This window comes from Ursus maritimus, assembly GCF_017311325.1.
Source record: "Ursus maritimus isolate PB19 chromosome X unlocalized genomic scaffold, ASM1731132v1 scaffold_X1, whole genome shotgun sequence".
NCBI classification, from domain to species: domain Eukaryota; kingdom Metazoa; phylum Chordata; class Mammalia; order Carnivora; family Ursidae; genus Ursus; species Ursus maritimus.
In genome coordinates this window covers 114,234,456-114,248,404 of record NW_024423319.1, presented here as the reverse complement: position 1 = coordinate 114,248,404, position 13,949 = coordinate 114,234,456, and positions in this window count along the sequence as shown.

Sequence of the window (13,949 nt, the reverse complement as noted above, 5' to 3'; positions counted from 1 at the left end):
TTTTTTTTTTTTAAACCAGGCAGCTGGTTTCATTATCATTTTTCCTCCTGAGTGTCTGTTGATGTAAATAGTAAGCTTTTGCATTCAAGCAAGTAATAGTTTCATATACAAGTTTCATTAGAGAAACTAAGCATAACAGTGTCACTATCATGGACATATGCACCTGTAACTCCCCGAGGGGGTAGGAGCTCCTAATTAACCCTATACAGATATTTTATTCCACTTGAGATAAATTTCTTTGAACAAATTTGACATCAAAATCTTAGACAATGAAATCCCTTCTATTAAGTTTCTTAATAAAGCATCAAAGTTATTTTTTCAAGGAACAAATACAAAAATAATACCTAATAATAGTAGTAAATATTGATGTCTGAGACTGTGCCAAGTGTTTTATGTGCACTATTCAATTGTTTATTGTTTTAAAACCACCTGTTTGAGGTATAATTTGACATGTCAAAAGCCATATTTAATGTTTACAACTTGATGAGTTTGGGGATAAGCACACACTTAGAAAGCCATCATCACCATCAAGGACGGAAATGTATCCATCACCTCCCAAAGTTTCTCTCTCTCTTTCTCTCTCTCTCTCTCTCTCTCTCTCTCTCTCTCACACACACACACACACACACACACACACACACACACACACACACCCTTCCCCTGCAAGGCAAGACCATGGAGTATTTTAGAGGTAGTGATTCATTTTAAAGAAATGACATTTACGTTTCTCTGGGAAAATGCCCACAAAAGTTTTTTTCTCTGCTCCTTAGCGCAGTTGTAAGATGCCCAGTTGCTCTAGTAACCCATGCTAGCCTGCATACCAAATGACCAAAGTGGGGAGGGATGAGCAACAAAGAACTAGAAATGCTCTTCTTCTCAGGAAAGACTGGAAAGACTGCTCACCGTGAAATGACTGGCTCTTCCAAAGCAAAGAGTAATTTCTTTCACTCTCGGAATGGCTCTCTCAGCCAACACCATTGATTATACCTTAATGCACAATATGGAGCAGGTAATAAAGACATCTGGGAAGTAACTGGGTTATAGGAAGGTGTTAAGAGCTTGTAAGTAAAGGAAACAGGAGCTTTGGGGCAGAAAGTGAAAGACAGATGGAAGAGAGGTTCGAAGGGAAAGTGGGGATCATCTTTTCAAACCCGACTTTGAGATTACCATGAACATAATGAAAATAGCGCGCCATCTACAGGGAGTACCTGCAAAATCGAAATCTGAGGTAACCTGCAACAGGTCTGCAAAAGTCCACCACTTGGAACAGGGGCGGACAAGCCACAGCCCACGGGCCGAATCTGGTTTGCCATCTGTACGGTCCACAAGCTGCGAATGGCTTTATATTTGTAAGCAGTTAAAAAACCAAAGAAGGTTAATATTTTGTAACACGTGAAAATTATATTCACATTTCGGTGTCCATAAGTAAAGTTTTGTTGGAACACAGCCACACTCGTTTGTTTTCGTATCGTCTATGGCTACTTCTGTGCGATGATAGACTGGAGTATCTGTGCCAGAGACTGTATGGACCATGGAGTCTCAGAGATGGTCTGCCCCTTACAGAAAATATTTGCCTGTTCCTGACTTAGAACTTCAGTTTACTTGGCTATGTTTTCATATTAGAGCTGCAGCACGGTTTCTTTCCTACAGATACTTTTCTTTAATAAAATAAATCTTGTAACAATATATTTATTATATTCTAACAATAGATCTTACGCTTTCTCTAATTTTGCTGCTACGCACCCTTATTAAATGTCTCTTGTCTTGTAAGCAGTTCATCATCTGATAGCCCTATATCTGGCAATGAGTAATCAGCACTGTTCGTTAATTTAAGTAAGATACCAATCTTATTGAATTTTCCTTCAAATTGTTTTCAATTTAATAAAACCAAACTGTACCTAACAGAGGATTAAATGTCTATATTTGACTTAAATGTCGAAGCCGACCTTCTCATCCAGACTCTCACTAGAATGTGCTGAGTTGTTTTTCTTAAGCCAGCAAGGGTATATATGCAATAAGACTCTTCCAAATGGATCATTGGATCGTTGGTGTGGGGGCAGAAAAACGTGGCAATCGTGGGCTCCATTCTGAGGCTGGAGCGATAAGAGCTTAGCCTTGTTTGTGGCTATCACTGCACTTGAATGTTTCCATCTCTACCAGCTTGTGAGGACAAAGATAGTTTGATTAATATGAACAACAAATACAGATCTATGAATATTAATACCAAATTCCCCCTGGGCTCCCAGCTTCCATCTGCTTATATGGAAATGCCAGTGCCTTGCAAATGTCTCCTCCCCGGGCGTTTTGGGGATCCTCGGGGCTGCTTCTCAGATGCCTACTTATCAGATTCAGCCCTAGCTTGCTGTGGCTGCCGGCCCAATGGGGACTCTGGGGTGCAGGTCCGAAATCTGCTAGACGTCTGTGCAGTGGTGTCATTACGCTGGCGAGAGCTTCCTCCGTCGCCTCGGTGTGGCTGAGCTGGATACGAGGTGTCTCTGGGGAGCGTCCCGCCCCCCTGCTGACGCTGACCTGACCGCCCTGCAGACCCGTGTCACCAATGCTCCCAGGAGACAGAGGTGCAGCTGCTGGTTCCAAACCTCATCCCTCGGACCACTTGATGGCAGCACCCAAAGGGCCCCCTTCAAGGTGAAAAGGAGACTCAGTTTGGGGCTGTCCCACAGCAGGGCTGCTTGGAAATGAAAGTGCCATAGGGTTTGGGTAACCCGCGGGTCCCATTCACACTCACACCTTTTCTGCCTTCCTGGGGTCATCAAAACACAAGGCTGAGGAGTTTCCGGAAAAGCTAAAATGACTATCTCCTCCCACCCTCTGGCCACACTTCCAAGTTTGGCTGGTTGTTCCCAAGTTCATCTCCATCATCATCAATTCCCTCCCAGGGGACCGGTCAGCCTCTCCTGCGATCCAGCCTTTGGGGCCTCACCACTGTGCTGAATTTATTTACACACATCTGACCTCAAGTTACAGTCAGGCTGAAGTGTACTCCACCCCCACTCCCCAGTCCACGAGTAGATATGCAGAAACAAACAAATGAATGCGTGGGCCTGCCTGTGTGTGTGTGTGTGTCTGGTCTATCCAACTTTGAAATCTGACCCAGCCAGAGATCCCTTTTACAGAATATCAAAAGATTCTTTTGTGAATGGAAGGTTTGATTATGGTCTAGTGTGAGAGAAATTATATATCACTTTTTAAAAAGATTTTATTTATTTATTTGACAGAGAGAGAGACAGCCAGCGAGAGAGGGAACACAAGCAGGGGGAGTGGGAGAGGAAGAAGCAGGCTCCCAGCGGAGGAGCCTGATGTGGGGCTCGATCCCAGAACGCCGGGATCACGCCCTGAGCCGAAGGCAGACGCTTAACGACTGAGCCACCCAGGTGCCCCCGCCCCCGTGGATCTCCTATTCTAGTGGGTAGGTAATCAACAAGTGAAGAAACATGTTTATAATTTTCAAGTCATAACAACTTTCGTAAGGCCAATGAAGGCAGGGTGAGGGGGTAGAGAGTGGCAGTGGGGGAATGCTGGAGTAGAGAGACAGCATGGAGAGAGAAGGCCTCTAGGGTGATGGCACTCTGAAGCCAAGACCTAAAGGAAACGAGAGAATGAGCTTTGTGCTATTTTTCGAGAAGGCGAGCAGAAGAAAAGCATGTGCAAAGGCACTGGACATAGGTTAAGACAGAGGATGGGGGGAGCTCCTGGGCTAGCACAGATGGGCATTCCTTTAGGCCAACCTTCAACCATAACCACATTCTCCTCCCTCTTTCCCTTTGNTAAGCATGCTCCCCGAAACTAATGCAAGGGATATCCCCCACCCTAACAGCAAAAAGTCACCATTTATGAAGATCTGCTATGTTCCAGAGATTGTTACATAAGCCACTGGCAACATATGAAATGGTCCTGGGAGGCAGGCGATTTTATCCTCATTTCAGATTTATCATGTGACCTGCCCAAGACCATACAACTCGTAAGTGGTCGAACTCAAGTGTGTCGAGCTCCAAGGCCTGGGCTATTTCCTTCATTTATAAAGTTCCCAGTATTCTCCTACCCCTGCCTCTGTCTTTGCATTAACTCGCTTGCACTAGATGGGTTCTGAGGCTCAAATGAAGATCCATTTGGCAGAAATAAGGAGAATGGGAAAGGAAGGCTGCTGGGGCAGGGAGCTGGGTAGGTCTCAGCTGATCCTATTGCTTCCACCAACATTTGGAGGCTTCTTCCCAGGCTCTGACAGTGAGCACACAGAGGGAAGTCTCGCAGGAAGTAGGGGAAGCTCGTCTGCCTCACTGGCCTGTTGGTATCATGGAGTTACGGGCCTGACACTAAGCATTTCACAGCCTACGAAGATCATTTCCCTGGAGCGGGCAAGTTACGGTAGAGGAGGGCCTGTGCACTTACAGATCTTACAGGCTTTCTGCCTCTACAGATCAGGTTCTCTATGTCATCTATTCCGTCACCCTCACTCAGAGTATTTGCGTAGCCAATGACTGAGAATGTTCCATCCATTGAGCTGAGTCCATGAGTACCCGTGAGCCCACTGTCCTGAGCTTGGACCCAAAGCTCCTCCCTGCAGGCAGAGGGGTGGGTCTCCCAACCTAGCCACAGCTGGAGAACTGGCCTTTTTCTTCCAGAATCTCTGCAGGGAGATTTTCTGGTTGTGCAGGTCTGGACTCCTTAGGGATCGTGGTTGGATGGAATCCAATATCCTCTTTTGTCAATCCAGCTTAGGTGGGTGGGGAACGCTTTCCCTAGTGCCTGCCCAAGGACAGGAATCTGTTCTGTGTTTGTGAAATACCAGTCATGCTTTCGATGTCTCTCAAGTCTTCTGCCTCCAAATGGGAATCCTAATTAGTTATGTACTCATTATCCAATGAATGTAATTGTTCACAAATCCAATCATCTATTCATTACTCCTTTCATTCTTTTGCCCTTTGGGCCATCCCATTCAATTATCTAATCCAGAGAATGTAATGTAATAGTTCTCATCATCTGCACATGGCCACACATGGCACTATTTTAAAAAATCACTTCACACGTGTGAAGATGGGTACAAGGCTAGAGTAACTGCTGTGACAAACCCTCCCCAAATTTTATCAGGTTGACGTAGCCAAAATGAATGAGTCACTTACATCAGACAGCATCACGTGTCTTCTCACTCCACTGGCTCCCCTGGGAGCCTGCTGTCCAGCTCAGGAACCCAGGCTCCTGCCTTGTTGTGGTTCCGTCTTCGTCTAAGTCCTTGGAGTCCTTTCTATTCAACCAGCTAATGGAGAAAGAAAAGGAAAGGCCACAGACATGAGGATTGTGGAGAGTCAGGATGGAGGCGTATACCTCTTTGTCTCACATTCTTTTGGTCCAGACTCAATCATTTGGCTGCATCACAGGCTGCAAAATGCAGCCCAGCTAGCCATCTTGGAGGAAAGAGAAGTGATCTGGTGAACAGCTGGTCATCCACTGCGAATCCATGGTCTCTAAAATCAACTAGGATGCTGTCTGCCCAGCATCCCCTGTCACTCCAGCCAGCTCTTTCTCTTATACCAGTTATTTCAAAAACTCAGTGTTTCTCAAATTTCTGACTTTGCCGTATTTCTCATTATTCTTTTTTAAATTATTATTATGTTCAGTTAGCCAACATATAATACATCATTAGTTTTTTATGTAGTGCTCAATGATTCATTAGTTGCCCATTATTCTTTTTTAAAAATATTTTTTTTATATTCTTAAGTAATCTCTACACCCAATGTGGGGCTTGAACCTATAACCCTAAGATCAAGACTCACATGATCTACTGACTGAGCCAGCCAGGTGCCCCACCCATTATTCTTTTTTAAAATAAAATATTTCAGCCATATGAAAAAGTATAAGAACAAAGTTCACGCATATACCCACCACCCACATAGGAAATAAAATATTGCAGAGACAGTTGAAGCTGTCTATCTATCCCTGATTCCTTCTCAGGAGGCGAGCTTGTTTCTTACTTAACAAAGAAAATAAAAGCTCACCAGATCATAATTCCCTCAATGTCGTGCCATCAATAATAAAACGTCCCTGCTTCCATCAGCATTTCTTCCCGTTTTCTGTTGCCGCGCAAGAGAGCAATGTCTCCCCTCTCCCTAGTCGGCTCCTTCTGCTTGTCCCCTCTCTCCTCCATTATCCCAGACCTCACTCTCTTACCCCATCTCTCTGTGTTCAGTTTCTTCCTTCTCATCTGTCTTTAATTATCTTTCACTCTCTTCCAACTTACAAATACAAAAGCAAACCCCCACAGCTCTATTTGACTTCGTGTCTCCTTCTCTTCTTCATGAACATTCTTTGTGAAACAGCTGGGCACTCACACTTTAATCCACTGTAATCTGATTCCATCCCACTGCTCCAGGGAACCAATTCTATCCCAGGCCATTACGAACATTCATTCAAGCCAATGGACATTTCTCAGTGTTTATCCTCTTTGACCTCTCAGCACATCTGACTCCCTGGATATAGTTCCCTTTCCTTCTTGAAACACTCTCTTTCTGTGGCTTCCCTAGAACTCTCTGCTGCTCTGTCTCTTTTCATTGTCCAGATCTTAGAACATTTGTCCTCTGTATTCCCTTACAGGACAATATTTCTTACATGTGTTCTTCCCAAACCATCTTCTCTTTTCCATTTACATATTTTTCTTCAGTGATCTCATTCACTTCGGATTCTCCCTTTTTTTCTTCCACATGTCATTTTCTACCAGATTATTCTCAGCCCTAAGCTCAAATCTCTCACTGAAACCAACCAACCAACCAACCAAAAAATGAGCAACACCATCCACAACAAAAATCTGTCTGTAAACACTTGCTTTGCCATCCACCTACTTTGTTCTCCCGTCTTAGCCACAATTCTTGATAATTATCTACAAATGCCCCTCCACTTCCTCACCTCCCACTTTTCCTCGGCTCATTCGAACACACTGGCTTCTGCTCTCATCACTCCACCATAATGGCTCTTGAGAAGGTTGTTGGTAACCTTCATATTGCTAAACCCACTGAACATTTTTAACCATCTTTTCCCTGACCTCTTAGTGGCCTAAAGCTTATAGACGAGTGCTTATTTTTTAAACAGATTTATTTTTTGGCTTGGGTTCTGACACCACACTTTCCCTCCTACCTCTTTGAGTACCCCATCTAGACTGCTCTGCCGGCTCATCTCAAAATATCTGACTTTTAAATACTGAGTTTTTCAAGGCTTGGTCCTAGGAATTTTTTTTCCCCTCAAATTTTCCCTGCCCTTGACTTCAGTTACTATTTATATCTCGATGATCCACAGTGTATTAAATGTCAGGTCAGATCTTCCTTCTGAGCCCCAAACCTGCAGAGCCAATGTTCTCCTCCACCTTGCCGCATGGATATTTTAAAGGCTTCTCCGATTCAATATTTCCAAAGCTGATATCTTGCATTTTTCTCTCTAAATCTTTTTTTTAAAAAGATTCCATTTATTTATGTGAAAGAGTGAGAGGGAGCATGACTGGAGGGGGAGGGGCTGAGGAAGGGGAAGAAGCAGACTCCTTGCTGAGCAAGGGCTCAATCCCAGGACCCTGAGATCATGACCCTAGCAGAAAGCAGATGCTTAACTGACTGAGCCCCCCAGGCGCCCCTCTCTAAATCTTGATGTAGCTGTCCAGTGTTTCCTGTTTTAATGAATAGGATCATTATCTATTCAGATACACAAACAATTTCCCCCAAATTATTCTCAAAAATGTCTCCTCCATCTCTCTCTCCCTGTAATTCAACCTGTTGTCTTGGCAGTTTTGCCTCTCAAATATTTTCTTGTTTTCCTTTTGTTTTTAAGATTTTATTTATTTATTTGTCAGAGAGAGAGAGAGAGCACAAGCAGAGGGAGCAGCAGGCAGAGAGAGAAGCAGGCTCCCTGCTGAACAGTGAGCCTGATGTGGGACTCGATCCCAGGACCCTGAGATCATGACCTGAGCCGAAGGCAGACGCTTAACCGACTGAGCCACCCAGGCACCCCTCAAATATTTTCCAAATCTGTCTATTTCTATCCATATCTACCATACCTTATCTCTGTATATCTTGTACCAGTTTTTCTTCTCTCCCTGGTGTGATCCTACCACACTGACTCTAGAAGCCTTTAAACTAGGCCCACTGCTTCTGTCCCCTTTTCTGGAACATTCTCTTTTTCCACTCTCTCTCCCTAATGACTTGGAAACTCCTCTTATAATTTTGATCTCAGCTTAAGTATCCCCCCTTTTTTTTTTCAGGGAACTATTCTGTAATTCCTCAGACTGGATCAAGCTTCTTTGGTATATATACTCTTATGGTTTACTGTATCTACTATATTTATATTTGTGTGATTATTTGACCAAGGTTGAATCTCCTTCACTAGATTCTGTTGCCTAGTCCGCATTGCTAACCTCCATATTCTTGGCATATAGTACAGCACATGACTCGTATTTTAGATGCTCAGTAAATGTTTAAGTGGTTTTAAATACTGACTATAGGCTAACAATGGCCAAAACTATTTCCAACCCAGTTGCTTTTCTAAGCTTCCAATCTATATACCAAACTCTGTACTGGGCATCTCTGATCGGGAATCCCACTAGCATCCCAAACTTAACAAATGCCAAACTAGGCTTTTATATCCTCCACCCCCATCCAAACCTTTCCTCCTCCTGAGTGTCTGTCTCAGAGAATGATTCCCCCCAACCTTTCATTTGCCCAAATTGAACACCAGGCATCAGCTCTGGACTTTTTGTCTCCCTCTTCTTTCACTTTTGATGAAGCACTAAGTCCTACTCATTCTATCTTTCAATTATGCTTCCAATCTGTTCATTTCCACCCAAGCTCATGGTCCCTATTCTAATTCAGGATATTATCAACTCTAGTCTAGATCACTACAAATGTCATTTTACTGGCCTCCCCCCTTCCAGTTTGTGTTCGTCCTAGTTATTAACCTTTACACACAGTAACATGTCTAAAATGAAAATCTGATCACACCTCTGCTTTAAACCCCTAGATCATTCCCTGTTGCTCAAAAAGGTTTAAAAAACTCTGAAGGATCCAGCTCTTTCTTGGCTCTCCAGCCTCACCTTTCATTCCTCTCTCTTCTTACTTCATCTTCCATTCGTGCTAGATCACTTCTAGTTTATTGATGGGCCCTCCTCTCTTATACCTTCAGAGTTTCTGTAATAATAAGTTACTGCTGCTTAACAAATTATTCCAAAGCTTAGTGTTTTATAACAACAATCATTTATTACTTCCCATGGGCCTATAGGTCAGCTGAGTAATTCCTCTGATTTGGGCCAGAGTCCTCTATCTCCGTTGGACTAGTTCATTTGTCTTTGCTCATTTAGCAGGCCAGTTGGGGGGTGGCTGGTCTAGAATGATCTAACATGGCCTCATGTGGCTCTCTTCCACATGGTATCTCATCCTCCAGTAGGAAAGTCCTGGTTTATTCTCATGGTGGTAGCAGAGTTAAAAAGAATGAAAGAAAGGAAGGAAGAAAAAAGAAAGCAAAGAAGGAAGGAAGAGAGAGAGGGGGAAGGAGGTTGGAAGGAAGGGAGGAAGGAAGGAAGGAAGGAAGGAAGGAAGGAAGGAAGGAAGGAAACAAGCATGTGAGGCCTCCTGATGCCTAGGCATGAAATCGACATACAGTCATTTCTGTTGCATTCTATTAACCAAAGCAAGTCAGGAGAGCATCTCATATTCAACAGGTTGGAAATAGATTCTACCACTTGGAGGAGCTGCAAACCTACATCTCAAAGGCCTGAGTACATAAATGGGTGGAGAATCTGGGCTATTTTTGCCATCAGTCTAGCAGATCTTTTACATCCCTTTTGCAGAGAACCCCTGTACCTCAGCCCTTCTCTTTAATAACTCATAATCATCTCTCTAGTCTCAATTTAGATGTCACTTCTGGGAAGCTTTTCTAGATTCCTCTAGATGTCTCTCCTTTGGACCTCATCATGACAGCACGGGCATTAAATACCTGACTGTTGATCTGCTTCTCCATTCTTGAAGACAGAGACTGTGTCTTATTTGGTCACCTCCTAGCAAAATGCCTGGCAACAGCAGGGGCTGTTATAGCTAAACTTACATTTAAAATACACCATAAAATCAGTCAAGTAAGATCTCAATAAGTAGATTTAAATGTAAAATGCACAAAAAAATTAATCAGTATCATGTGCTTCCTCGCCACTTAAATCTCTGACTGAGAATAACAGAGCAGCAAATACCGCCACCAACTCACCTTCCTCCCTTTATTTTCCTTTCTTTTTTTTCTTCTTCAGTAGCATCAAGGGAGCGGGATTTGAACTTTACTGTGTGATTCTACTCATTCAGAGTGGCCACAAAAACACAATATAAGCACAAGAATAATGGGCATGAATCTACCTTATTTTCTTAGTGGGACAGAAGTATGTCTTTCAAGTCACCTCCCCCTCTTTTTTTTAACTGCAGTGCTCTCTACTCATCGCCTGTCTGGTAAGAAGCATTGCACTGCTTTATCTATAAATTACTTTTTCTCAGGCCTTAGTAATTCTCATCACTAGTCTCGTGTCTTCTGCAAATCGTCGATGTCTCACAACAGAGCTAAATCGGGTATTCACGGTGCGGTCTCTAGAGCAGCGAGGCACAAGATGACTCCAACTTCCTTCACTCAGCTGGCTTCCTTTTTGCCATCTTATCACATTCATTTCCAAGTTGTTATTGCCTTTTCTTAATCGCCTCTTTCACTTTTTAATTTACTTTCTTCTTGCTGTAGCTGCTTCCTCACCCACACCTCGCCTCACCCCATACAGAGATTCTCACGTGCTGCTGTACCGCCCTCTGGAGGGATGGGAACTGAAAAATTCTAGTCCCATTTCTTTTGCTTTCCTATCCACACATTTTGTTCTCTTGCCAAAGATCGTTGTTTTAAGTATCTGATCCAACAGGGAATGCTAATCTCCCATTCCTCTATAATTCATTTGAATAGCAAGTTGCAATGACATGGGCCGTTCTCTCTTTCACATCTTCAAGCCCATCAAGGTTAATATCATCTGGTGCCAGTATGTACACACTCCTCTGGTTGCCATCGTTGCCATGGTAACACATTTTCTTGCCCTTTCAAAAATTGCCCCTGAGGTTAGCTACCATTTATCACAAAAGAGAAGGTAAGTAATAAGTAACGCAAAAAGTATTCCTCAGAAACTCCCCACAAGAACATTGGAGTTAGTCCACAAGGGCTCTGATTCAGCAAGACAAGCCTTAGGTTCTCAAAGTGACAGGACGAACTCTAAGTGAGCCACTCTTCCCAGCTAGTAGGAAGTTCGGTATTCGTAAGTTATGCCAAAGTGGCACCGTCTACCTCTTTGACAAGTTCGTAAGACTAGGGCTTCAGTAAAACGTTCGGCAAGTTTCTTTGGTAGCCTTGAGAACCGTGAGGAAGAATATAGGTAGGACGATCTTATGGCTGCATGATTATGTGGACGACTCATCAATCCTACCCATAGAAGGTTGATTAATGGCGCTGGCATTTTTTTTTAATAAAGGGCCAGGGAGTAATTACGTTAGGCTTTGTAGGCTGAACGACCTAAATTTGCCACTGCAGCTCAAGAGCAGCCCTAGACGCCATACAGAAAATACGCGTGGCTGTGTTCCAATAAAACCTTATTTATAAAACAGACATGGGCTGGATTTGGCCAATGGCCACAGTTTGTTGGCCCCCGTCTTCGGGTCTAAGCTACCTACCAAGGGGCAGGAAGGACTACCTCATGCAAGTTTTAGTGACCTGTACAGCAGCAGAATTTGAAACCTTCAGTCTGTAGCTGGACTGTTGTCTTTAATTACTAGACCCCATTGCACTAGACCCCATTGCACCGCTCACACCTGCTGACACACCCATGTTCATGCACAGATGCTCAGTCACCACAGAAAGGTTTTCTTTTATTCTAATTAATATCAGCTCTCCTTAGAGAGAAAAGAAACACTGAGTCCTATTACTACAGAAATCAGTGCAGATTAAGAATTAATCTACACATAGCTGAGCTCATAAAAACATAAGAAAACATTAGCAGTTGATTATAAATTAATGCTAAAATGCTAAATGAAGTTCTCAGATTGAAGCAACTACATCACACTTGAATTGTTAATACGGCTATTAGCTCAGCCACCTACAAAGTACTTGTTAATAAATACTTCATAAAGACTTCTGTTAAATGAGAGCACACAGCAGGTTTATGAAACGTAAGTTTATATGGTCTTGAAAAATGTATTTAATATGCTTTCTTTTAAAAAAGTCTAGTCATGGTGACTTCTTGAAATTTCAAAGATTTTGTCCTTTCAGAAACCAATAGTCTACAAAATGGTTCTCAAAGTGTGGTCTGCAACTAGCAGCATCAGCACCACCAGGAAACCTGTTAGAGATGTCGGTTCTTGGTCTTCGCCCCAGACTGACCGAATCAGACTCTCTGGGGTGGGGGCCAGAACTGCGTTTGAACAAGCCTGTCCAATGATCCTGTTGCGGCTCAAGCTTGAGCACTACTGCTTTGCGACGCTGAGGATTAATCCCAAGTAAGGTTGAGCTGTGTGTCTTACTGTGTGCCCGGGGCCGTGGGTCCTACTGTGTGTTCGCATTGGAATCACCTGGGGTACTTCATAAATACTGAGTCCTACCCGTGTCCTACCCGTGTCCTACCCAGAGATTAAGATTTAATTGGTCGGGGATATGGCCTTGAAATGTTCAAAAAATTCCCAGGTGATTCGTAACCTGTAGCCGTGTTGAGTAAACACTACAGTAGACGGAGCCCTACTCCAACCCAAACATGGTAGAAAAAACTATCTTGATGGTACGGAGGATGAATATCTGCTTCTTAGTTTCCTTCAGGTTAGATTTAGCTCCATTTTGGTTAAAAAATGGCTTGTTTGCTGTATTTGTCTTTGGGAAAATCCTAGGGTCTTAATAGCATCAGCTTACACATGATCTTTGTGATGTCGAAAAGAGTGGTATATAATTATATGTATACATGTATTCTTGTTTTGTGTACATTAAAATACAGTTTCTTATGCTCAATCTGCAATCATCAGGGAAATGCAAATCAAAACCATAATGAGATATCACTTTACACCTGTCAGAGTGGCTAAAACCAAAAACATAAGAAATAACAAGTGTTGGCGAGGATGTGGAGAAAAGGGAACCCTCGTGCACTGTTGGTGGAAATGCAAACTGGGGCAGGCACTGTGGAAAACAGTATGGAGGTTCCTCAAAATATTAAAAATAGAAATGCCATATGATCCAGTAATTCTACTATAGGGTATCTACCTAAAGAATACGAGAACACTAATTCAAAAAGATATACGCACCTCTTTTTATTGAAGCATTATTTGCAACAGCCCAGAAATCAATGGAAGCAACCCAAGTGTCCCTCAATAGATGAATGGATAAAGAAGATGTGGTGTGTGTTTGTATTTATATATACAATTGAATATTACTCAGCCATAAAAAAGAATGAAATCTTGCCATTTGCAACAACATGGATGGACCTAGAGGATATTAGGCTTAATGAAATAAGTCTGTCAGAGAAAGACAAATACTATATGGTTTCACTCATATGCAGAATTTAAGAAGCAAAAGAAATGAACAAACAAAGAAAAAGAGAGACAAACAAAAAAACAGGCTCTTACATACAGAGAATGAACTGGTGGTTGCCAGAGGGGTGGCTGGTGGGGGGAGGGGTGAAACAGGTGACAGTGACGGGGATCAGGAGTACATTTATCTCAACGAGCACTGGGAAATGTATAGAATTGTTGAATCATTATATTGTACACCTGAAACTAATACAACACTGTATATTAATTATACTTAAATGAAAAACAAAACAATAGTTTCTTCTATCTTTAAAATATTTACGCGCACACACACACACACACACACACACGCTCATCTGTTAAGCCAAAAGCCCATGGTGTGGCAGGTAC